Source organism: Cololabis saira, chromosome 9 (genome assembly GCF_033807715.1).
Source record: "Cololabis saira isolate AMF1-May2022 chromosome 9, fColSai1.1, whole genome shotgun sequence".
In the NCBI taxonomy this organism is placed as follows: Eukaryota; Metazoa; Chordata; class Actinopteri; order Beloniformes; family Belonidae; genus Cololabis; species Cololabis saira.
Genome location: NC_084595.1, coordinates 1,400,367 through 1,411,244, shown reverse-complemented (window position 1 = coordinate 1,411,244; position 10,878 = coordinate 1,400,367). Strand labels below are relative to the sequence as shown.

The 10,878-nt window shown below is 43.1% G+C and overlaps 1 long non-coding RNA gene across 2 annotated transcripts in view; it reads right to left on the bottom strand.

Moving 5' to 3' along the window:
- Positions 1-250: 250 nt before the first annotated feature.
- Positions 251-10,878, bottom strand: part of LOC133450876 (uncharacterized) — a 17,780-nt gene continuing 7,152 nt past the window's right edge. For both annotated transcript variants that reach the window (XR_009783127.1, XR_009783128.1), the window contains exons 2-6: positions 6,274-6,356; positions 4,236-4,344; positions 2,327-2,383; positions 837-922; positions 251-642 (exon numbers count right to left, since the gene is read on the bottom strand). This is a non-coding gene — a long non-coding RNA (uncharacterized LOC133450876). The remainder of the gene's footprint in view (positions 643-836; positions 923-2,326; positions 2,384-4,235; positions 4,345-6,273; positions 6,357-10,878) is intronic.

Below are 10,878 nucleotides of genomic sequence, written 5' to 3'. Positions count from 1 at the left end.
ATCCTTTATTCTTGATAGAACAATATTTGGAGCAGATTAAAACACATTGGTTTAGTGTCTGTCTATCCCTCTAAGTATGTGATCAGAAATGATCTTTAATCTTGAATATTCAGATTCAGGAATCAGAGATAACCAGGACTGAAAGACATGGAAACATATTCAATAACCTGATAAAGCATCAATGAACATCTAAAAGTCTGTAAACTCTAAGTTGAAGTACTTTCATGAAACAAAACAAAGAAACAAAGGATCATTTTTATTGCATGAATTTTATTATTGATTCATCTGATCAGCCTCAATCATATTTGTGTTTACATCATATCAAATATTTGATTTCTTTGACATAAACATCATGCTCTTCCTCAGTTGAAGAAGAAAACATTATTGATTAAGTTGTTTCTAATAAGTCTGAATTGGAACCTTCATTTCTGAAGTTAGGTCATGTGGATTTGACCAAACTTTATGAAATAAGACTGATGGACGGGGGAGTGGTAGTCTAGTGGCTCAGATGTTGATTTGGATAAAGCGTCTGCTAAATTACAGCAGTAGTAGGATTGTATGCCAGATCGTTTTTCACAACGACCATAGCAGTTTCTGCCAGAGATCCCAGGAACCGAACCCCAATCCTGCTGCAGCCTTCATCTGCAAGAGGAACAAGAACATGATTTACACAAAGAAGAGATGATTCTTGTCCTTCAGAACTCTGAAACAATCCACAACTCTGAACATTTATAACAACACATCATCTTTTCATGTGAGTCGCCCTGTAACCACGTCTGCTAATGTCATTAGCTGGACAAGGTCTGTATTTAATATCCAGCAGATTTTTGACTTACCAGCCGTTATTGCCATGCATGGTTGTAGTAGGTGTTGTTGACAACAGGATGACCACCGGTGCTGTTGATACAGCCTGCTTGTTTCCCTAAAAGGACCAACCATGAAGAAAAGAGTTTCAGCTGCAGCTCACTGAGATGATGCTGACACCTAAAGATGCTGACATGGTTCTACGTCTGCTCTGTTTAGACCCTCCAGAAAAACGCGGGCAAAAATCCTTGATTCTGCGGGCTAAAATCCTTGATTTTGCAGTCTAAAATAATTGATTATGCGATTAAATGTGCAGGTTTTTTATGTGCTTTTATGCGGTGAAATTGCAGAATATGCTGGAAGTTGCGGAATATGCGGGAAGTCGTGGAATATGCGGAAAGTTACAAAATATGCGAAATATGCAGGAAGTTGCGGATTCGGCCCTGAGCTCTTTCCTCTTAAATTCAACAGGTTGTCTCGTCTGATCTGAGGTCGTAGGAGAAAAAAAAAGGAGAGCGCGGGTGGAGAGGAGAGGGGCGGTGGCCGTCTCTCTCCCTCCAGCCCGCGGCTCAGTGCTCGGGTGATTGCCGGGCGCACCGGCGCGACGAGGGGGACGAGCCGGAGCTCCATCACCCCACGCGTCCGCCGCCACTATCCCCCAAGTGGATGGGAGCTCCGCCTCCGCCGGCCCTCGCAGGCGCAGTGGTGCGCGGTCAGCGCGGATCCTAAGTCCACCGGTAGCCGCGCCCACCGCGCAAGCAGGCTCTCTTTTTCGTCTCACCCCCGGGTTGAGAGCTGCTGTTTGGGGGGTGGCGGTTTCTGCGAGCGGTGCGGAGGTCCCCGGGCGGGTCCCGCACGTCGCGACCGGGCGTCCCGACATGTCACTCACAACACTCCCCCCTTTTTCCAAATTTTATGCGAAAATGTGCGGCGATGATGCGGTGAAATCAAGCGAGCCCCGCATAATTCATATTAATGCAATATTAACCCCAGTAAAAGTGATTTTTCTGCACCAGACATTGAAATCCACGGAAGGTCTGTAAATCCACGGACAGCCGTGAAATCCGCGAAAAATTCCGCGAAAATCACGGAATCGCGGATTCCGTGATCACAGCTCAGTGAGATGATGCTGACACCTAAAGATGCTGACATGGTTCTACGTCTGCTCTGTTGCTGATTCACACCGTTGAGCAGCTGAGAACAACCTGAAACCTTGTTTGGTTTGTTTCAGTCTGACACGTTGGAGGTTGGAGGAACGAGGAAACTCACCGAGGTGAGTGTGGTTTCCACCACCAACACCAATAACACCATGACCGTTGGAGCTTGATACTCGCCCTTAATGATGAACCATGAAGAAAAGTGTTTCAGCTGCAGCTCACTGAGATAATGCTGACAGCTAAAGATGCTGACATGGTTCTACGTCTGCTCTGTTGCTGATTCACACCGTTGAGCAGCTGAAAACAACCTGAATTGCTGTTTGGTTTGTTTCAGTCTGACATGTTGGAGGAACGAGGAAACTCACCGAGGTGAGAGATGTTTCCACCACCAACACCAACACCGGTGGAGCCTGAACCCAACCCTAAAAGGACCAACCATGGAGAAAAGAGTTTCAGTTCAATTTCAATTCAATTTTATATATATAGCGTCCAATACAACAGATGTTGTCTCTAGACGCTTTCCAGAGATCCAGAACATAAACATAAACCCCCGAGCAGTTATTATATAAACAATGGCAGGTAAAAACTCCCCTAGTGGGAGAAAAGCCTTAAGACAAACAGTGGCAAGAAAAACCTGCACTCTGAGAGCAGAGAGCTCTGCCAGGAACATAAGGCACTATCAGGTCTTGTAAATACTGCGGAGCTAAGCCGTTTTGGGCTTTATATGCAAGTAATACAATTTTAAATTGGATTCTGAATTTTACAGGTAACCAATGGAGCGACGCTAACACTGGAGAGACGTGGTCTCTCCTGCTGATTCCTGTCAGCACTCGTGCTGCTGCATTCTGTATCAGCTGGAGCCTATTCAGCAAATTACTTGGACATCCTGCTAACAACACATTACAGTAATCCAGTCTAGAAGATACAAACGCATGAACTAGTTTTTCTGCATCACTCTGCGAGAGGATTTTCCTAATCTTTGCAATATTACGGAGATGGAAAAACGCTATTTTACAAACCTGATTAACATATGGTTTAAACGACAAATCCTGATCGATCCTTTTTTATATACTATTAGAATATCTTTCCATTCACGATAAGAGTCTACAGACTTACAAGAGTGCCACTTCCTTTCCATTTTACGCACGCTTTGTTTCAACATGCGGATATCTGAATTATACCAGGGAGTTAAGCTCCTGTGGCTAGAAACCCTCCTTTTCAAAGGAGCAACTTCATCTAAAGCTGAGTGCAACAGATCAGCAGTGTTACTAACAAGAAAATCAACATCAACATCAGAGGTAGAACCCAGGTCACTGGCCTCGACTACATCACTATTTCGCACTGTCGTGAGATAAGCAATGGCCTCCCTAAATTTAACAATAACTTCATCAGACAAACATCTGCTAAAATAATACCTCCTGCCCTGCACTTCAACATCAACAACATTCAATTCCAACGTTATTAAATAATGGTCGGATAAAAGGGAGTTTACAGGTGACACCAACAGACCATCAGTTTCAACACCGTAGGTGAGAATGAGATCGAGAGTATGATCAAAATAGTGCGTCGGTTTATCCACTTTTTGTGAGATACCCATTGATTCTAGAAGAGAATTGAAAGCTAATTTAAGATTACCGCTTTCAACATCCATATGAATATTAAAATCACCCACTATAATGAATTTATCTGTCCTGATCAATAATCCAGAAAGGAAATCTAAAAATTCAGACAGAAACTCTAGATAAGCGCCAGCAGGGGGCCGGTACACTACCACTAACACAACTGGCTTCTCTGATTTCCAGCTCGGAAATTTCAGACCAAGCGTGAGGCTTTCAAATGTATTATAGTTGCACTTAGGTTCAGGTTTTGTTTGGAGACTGGAGTTATAAATTGCTGCGACTCCTCCGCCTCGGCCCGTGCTTCTAGGAATGTGATGATTAAAGTAGCCGGGCGGAGTTGATTCATTCAAACTAACATACTCTCCCTTCTGTAACCATGTTTCTGTTAAGCAGAAAATATCACTCCTGCTCTCTGTAATTATATAATTTACTAACAGAGACTTGGAGCTTAATGATCGTATATTTAGTAGTCCGCATCTAATTTTTCGGTCTCTTATTCAGCTGCAGCTCACTGAGATGATGCTGACACCTAAAGATGCTGACATGGTTCTATGTCTGCTCTGTTGCTGATTCACACCGTTGAGCAGCCGAAAACAACCTGAATTGCTGTTTGGTTTTTTTCAGTCTGACATGTTGGAGGAACGAGGAAACTCACCGACTGTCACGACTTGAGTGTCGTTTCCATCACCAACACAACAACACCGGATCCACTTACACGAAAAACAGAAACACATCACGTCTCCAGGTTTGGCCTCCTTTTCCTCCTTCAAGCAGAAAGAATAAAGAAAGGAAGTATTTTATTATTATGGGATACCAAGTAGTGGCATGTCCATATTTCAATCGTCCAGAATGGCCCAAAGGGCAATGTTGCTAGCATTTTGCTAACAAGCTAAAGTTGCACAAGTCCCACTGGGACCAGCGGGTGAACAGGATGACCTGATCTGATGAGGAAGAAAAATCCCCAAAAAATAAAACAGGGCCAGAAAAACGAGAAAAAAACATGAAAATGAAGGCGATATAATAGTATACAGAAAAGGTTTCCCTTTTCTTCTTATTAGGGCCCGAGCACTGACAGTGTTGGGGCCCTATTGTATCTGTAGGAATTGTTCTGGTTTTTATTTTATTTTTTTAGGGTCTTTTTTCCCCCTAAACGTGCCCCAAAAGTCACCAAATTTTGCACAAAGCCAGGCCTGTGGCCAATGTCCGACTTCCTGTTGGGTTTGGGCCATGGCGCCAAGACACTTTTCTTTAAGTTGTGACATGATACAGGTGTGTACTGATTTTTGTGCATGTACGTCAAACCGTATTGTGGGGCTTGAGGCACAAAGTATTCTAGGGGGCGCTGTTGAGCCGTTAGGCCACGCCCATTAATGCAAACAGTCAGTTTATCCTGAACCCCTTTTACTTTTCTTCCGTATTTATTAGAGTACTCATTTTTCATTCATTCCTTTATTTATTTTTGTCCTCATTCTTTTCTTATGTATTTATTTTTATATTCATGTATTTATTTTATTCCATTCCCTTTATGTAATCTCAGTTTGATTGTTCTCTCAATCTGATGTTCTTGTGTTTACATCTGAGTTTGTCATAGTTCTTGATAAATAAAGTAATTGAATAAATATTCGTGTTTCCGTCTGGTTGCGTTCTTGAAGTTTAGATCTAAATATTTCAATATTTGTACAGTTAAATTCTTTTAAATTCAGTTTCTTGTAGTGATTCCTGTAGAGAGGTATGTGAGGTTTCAGGTGAAATTAAGGCAGAATTAGTTTTTATCGTTTCTGCAACACTGAACCTGAAGTAAAAAAAAAAGAAAAAGGTGTTTCATCCTTTTCTTTTATAGTAAAAGTGTATAAATATTACGGTGGAAGTCCGGGTTTAATCAAGGTAGTGAAAGAGATATATGAAATAAAACATATCTGCATTATTCAAACTCAGTAACTTCATGTTTTTCTGTTTCTAAACCGCTTTCATTCATTTACCGTAAAGGTTGAAATAGAAGCGTACATGGAATTTAGGAGCGGCTGATTTGACCGTAGATACTAATGACGGCTGGAACCTGGTGCTGGTGCTGAGGGGGATTAAACGGTGGTGGTACCAGTACTGGTACCGGTACCGGTACCAGTACTGGTACCGGTACCGGTACCATGAAACATGCTTTATTTGTTTCAGTAGAAAAACCACAGTAAAAAATATCTGGCTTGATCTACTTTAAATAAATTAAGACAACTTTTTTCCATGAGATTTTTATGTAGATCAAGAAAAACTAGTCTTTGTATAAACGACTTAAGTTTTAGTTTGTACAAAATTAATTTGCAAATAAATTCAACTTAATTTTGCTAATTAAAGTAAACTTAACACAATTAAGTTGACTGTACTTGCTAAATGTATTATTTACATACATAAATAAAGTATTTTATACAAAGACTAGTCTTTCTTGATCTACATAATAATCTCATGCAAAAGTTGACTTATTTTTTTTAAGTAGATCCAGCACAATGTTTGTATCAGTGCATCTAATGTTTCTCTCGCTACTTTGGTGTTTCCAGGAACGAGGAAATACTTTCCACAACTAAACTAAGACGTTTTGACGACAGAACAAACTTCAAAACGTTTCATTAAGTTGTTCTTAAACAACTTCTAACAAAAATACAGAGTTTCTTGTTCCTGCAGTTAATCAGGGAGGTTTTACTCACCAACTGCTTCCAACACTTTTACTGTCAGAGGGAGAAGTTCAGTCCAAACACATCCGATGACCGATGACTCCACCCATGACTCTCTATGTCAAAACATTCAAAAGTTATGGCAGAATCACATATCAACCAATCAGCTACTAGTATCACTTCCTGTTTAGCGCTGAAGTTTGACGCGGCGCCACGGCCACGCCATTTCACAAAAACTCACGATTTTGATAACTTTTCATGGTTAACGTCTTTTGTGTCTCCTGAGCGAGTTTTATGTGGAACTGACGATCCTGCTAGGAGGAATTCGTTAAAGTACGACACGTGAAAATGGCATAAATTGCGCCAAAATTACACGATTAATTCAAAATGTCCAACTTCCTGCTGGTTTCGGCCATGGCTCCAAGAGACTTTTCTTTAAGTTGCAACATGATACAGGTGTGTACCGATTTTCGTGCATGTACGTCAAACCGTATCGTGGGGCTTGAGGCACAAAGTTTTCTAGGGGGCGCTATGAAAAGTCTCTTGGAGCCATGGCCCAAACCCAACAGGAAGTCAGCCATTTTGAACATTTTGAATGAATTGTGTAATTTTGGCGCAATTTATGCCATTCCTTCAGCCTGATCTGACGGGTTGCCGTAGCAACGACGTCGGAGCGGAGGCGTCACCCAGCGCGTGGATTGTGTGAAGTCATGTATTTTTTTTATATATATAAAAAAATCCCAAAATATCTGTACCGTTTCTGATTGAGTCGGCACTGCCTATCATTTTTAGACATAAAAATGAACGCATACCGCAAAAGTTGTGTCTCGGCGGAGGGACCCGGCGTCCCAGCAAAATGAGAAACAGAGAAAAGTGTTCAGAACAAAACCACCAGCAAACTAACAAACCAACCAACAAAGCTCAGAGTTAACAAAACGAACCAGCAATGAACAACTGCAGCCTCGCTCCATTACCTCTCCTCCTGATGAGCTGACGGGCTGCAGGTTCAGGCTCACAGCGCGACTGAAGGCTGATTTATGGTTCCGCGTTACACCAACGCAGACCTACGGCGTAGGGTACGCGGCGACCATACGTGGAAATGCAGTCTTTTTTTTTGCTATTAAAACATGATTTGTAATATGAATTTGGAACACTTCAATTTTTTCAATTCAATTCAATTCAATTTTATTTATATAGCGTCTAATACAACAGAGTTGTCTCTAGACGCTTTACAGAGACCCATACCCAGAACATGACCCCCGAGCAGTTATTACATAAACAATGGCAGGTAAAAAACTCCCCTAGTGGGAGAAAAACCTTAAGCCAAACAGTGGCAAGAAAAACTCCCCTTTAGGAGGGAAGAAACCTCGAGCAGGACCAGGCTCGTAAGGGGGGACCCTCCTGCCGAGGGCCAGACTGGTGGGTCAGGGACGTCAACAGCACAGCAGGCAGGTGGAAGCAGCAACGGGATGACCAGGGGTGGGGACCGCAGGCCAGCACGCAGCTCCCGAAGCTCCGGCCCAATCATCAAGTCCCAGGTTGGGGTGCAGGGTCGGGGAAAGGTTGAGAAGGGGCAGGGCCAGGGAGAGGAGTCTTGAGGGACGAACCTTCTCCCCCGCCCAAAAGGGGCCGTTACCCTGCCCCCCTCACTCCCACACTGCCAACACAGTCTCACTCCCAGCGCGTCAAAAACCGACGCTTGGTCAGGGCCCTTAGGCGTCAGTTTCTGACGCACAAGGTCGCCCTCAGCGTCATGCACCGACGCAGCGGGCTCTCAACAGATTCTAATGTAACCCGGCGGCGTCGCTTCAAGCCGCTCACAGCATCAATCCCATTGGATAAGTGAGGACCGGCCACGTCGCTTCCAGCAGCTGGGCGCATCAGTCCCCCATTGGATAACGGAGGATCAGACACACGGAAGTATTCTAATTACTGTCCGTTTTGACGTTAACAGCGATTTTCACAATGATATCTGTAACATTTCTTAAGGCAGAAACACAACATTAGTGGGTTCATTTCCTGCACATCAATGTTCATGTTTTTCCTTTCATTCTGAGAAATAAAGAGTTGTTTTACGCTGAGAGCATCATGACAGCCAATCAGAATCCTGGAAAAAACATCAACAAATGACACGTGTAACTTCCAGGCTGATTTATGGTTCCGCGTTACACCAACGCAGAGCCTACGGCGTAGGGTACGCTCTGCGTCGATTTAACGCGGACCATAATTCAGGCTTTATTCTAAAGGATGCAGCGGCAAATTGTTGCAAGGATGTCTTTGTGGTTTCCATTCGGAGCTATAAATCTGTTTTTTCCTAATCTGCAGGTCAACATATGAGACGTAAAATGGTTTTACTGACACCGGTACTGTCGCTGCTGCTCTCCTGGGCTGCGGCGGAGACGTGCCGGGGGACGCGCTGCTTCGGCAGGGGCTCCGGAGACCCGAGCCCGGGCAGCAGAGCCTCCAGACCCCCGAGCACCATGGGCAGCACCCCGGGGCAGCACCCAGGGGAGATGGGCGCACCCCGCGCCGGGGCGCAGCAGCAGGACGCGCAGCCGCGGATTGCGAGCGCCTCCAGCGCTGCCGGCGCTGGAGGATGCTCCGGCGCGCACTGCTCCGGCTCGGGGAGACGCATCCCCATCCAGCCCGCAAACGACACCCGGGACTGCCGGGGGATAGAGTGCAGGCTGCCGCTGAGGATCGGAGCCAAGCCCCGGGGAAGGTCCTGCGTCGGGGACGGCTGTGCCCCGGAGGAGGAGAGCGCGCCCCCGGACCCGGTGCGCAGAGGCGATTCTAGGGGGCCCCTCAAACCAGCATTCATCACCGTTATGTTATAATAAACTGACACCAACGAAAACGTTATGAAATTTTGTTTTTCATTCCAAATGTTTTTCTTTACCTTCGGCTGAGCTGAATCGGCTCCATTTAAAACTTCCAGAATGAACGTTAAATTCTGTGCACACGACACTGTGTGTAGTTTTTTTTTTTTTGACACTGTGTACAGGTGGATGATCCGTGATCATGGGAATGACGACATGGGGGCCCTTGAGGGAGGTTTCTTACTGGCTACTGAGATGTCATTGATAAATGCCCTATGTTTGTTTAAGGAGGGAGGTGTGGTCATTGCGGTTACCACATTTTGAGATCTGTGGAGTAAAAACAGCCTTCAAAATAATTTTTTATTCCTCAATACCCCTGACAGGAAACACCTTTGTTTATAGTAATAATTAAAAAAAAAAAAAAATGATTTTTTTTTTTTTTTTTTTTTGGGGGGGGGCCTTATGGGCCCCCCAACAACTCGGGGCCCCAAGCAGTTGCCTGCCTTGCCTGTTCAAGCTGCGCCCCTGCCGGTGCGTGTGTCCGACAGAGCCGCGCAGTTCCTGGCCGACTCATCATCATCATCATCATCATCATCATCATGATCATCTTCATCTTCATCTTCATGATCATCTTCATCATCATCATCATCATGATCATCTTCATCATCATCATCATCATCATCATCATCATCATCATCTTCATCTTCATGATCATCTTCATCATCATCATCATGATCATCTTCATCATCATCATCATCATCATCATGATCATCTTCATCATCATCATCATCATCATCATCATCATCATCATCATCTTCATGATCATCTTCATCATCATCATGATCATCTTCATCATCATCATCATGATCATCATCATCATCATGATCATCTTCATCATCATCATCATGATCATCTTCATCATCATCATCATCATCATCATCATCATCATCATCTTCATGATCATCTTCATCATCATCATGATCATCTTCATCATCTTCATCATCATCTTCATCATCATCTTCATCTTCATGATCATCTTCATCTTCATCATCATCATCATCATCATCATCATCATCATCATCATCATCATCTTCATCTTCATCATCATCAATATCATGATCATCTTCATCTTCATCATCATCATCATCATCATCATCATCATCATCATCATTATGATAATCTTCATCATCATCATCATGATCATCATCATCATCATCATCATCATCATCATCATCATCTTCATCATCATCATCATCATCATCATCATCATCATCATCTTCATCATCATCTTCATCATCATCTTCATCTTCATCATCATCATCATGATCATCTTCATCTTCATCATCATCATGATCAGCTTCATCATCATCATGATCATCTTCATCATCATCATGATCATCTTCATCTTCATCATCATGATCATCTTCATCATCATCATGATCATCTTCATCTTCATCATCATCATGATCATCTTCATCTTCATCATCATCTTCATCATCATCATTATGATCATCTTCATCATCATCATTATGATCATCTTCATCATCATCATGATCATCTTCATCTTCATCATCATCATGACCATCTTCATCTTCATCTTCATCTTCATCATCATCATCATCATCATGATCATCTTCATCATCATCATCATCTTCATCATCATCATGATCATCTTCATATTCATCATCATGATCATCTTCATCTTCATCATCATGATCATCTTCATCATCATCATCATCATCATCATGATCATCTTCATCATCATCTTCATCATCATCATGATCATCTTCATCATCATCATGTGACCTTCGGAAGTGTC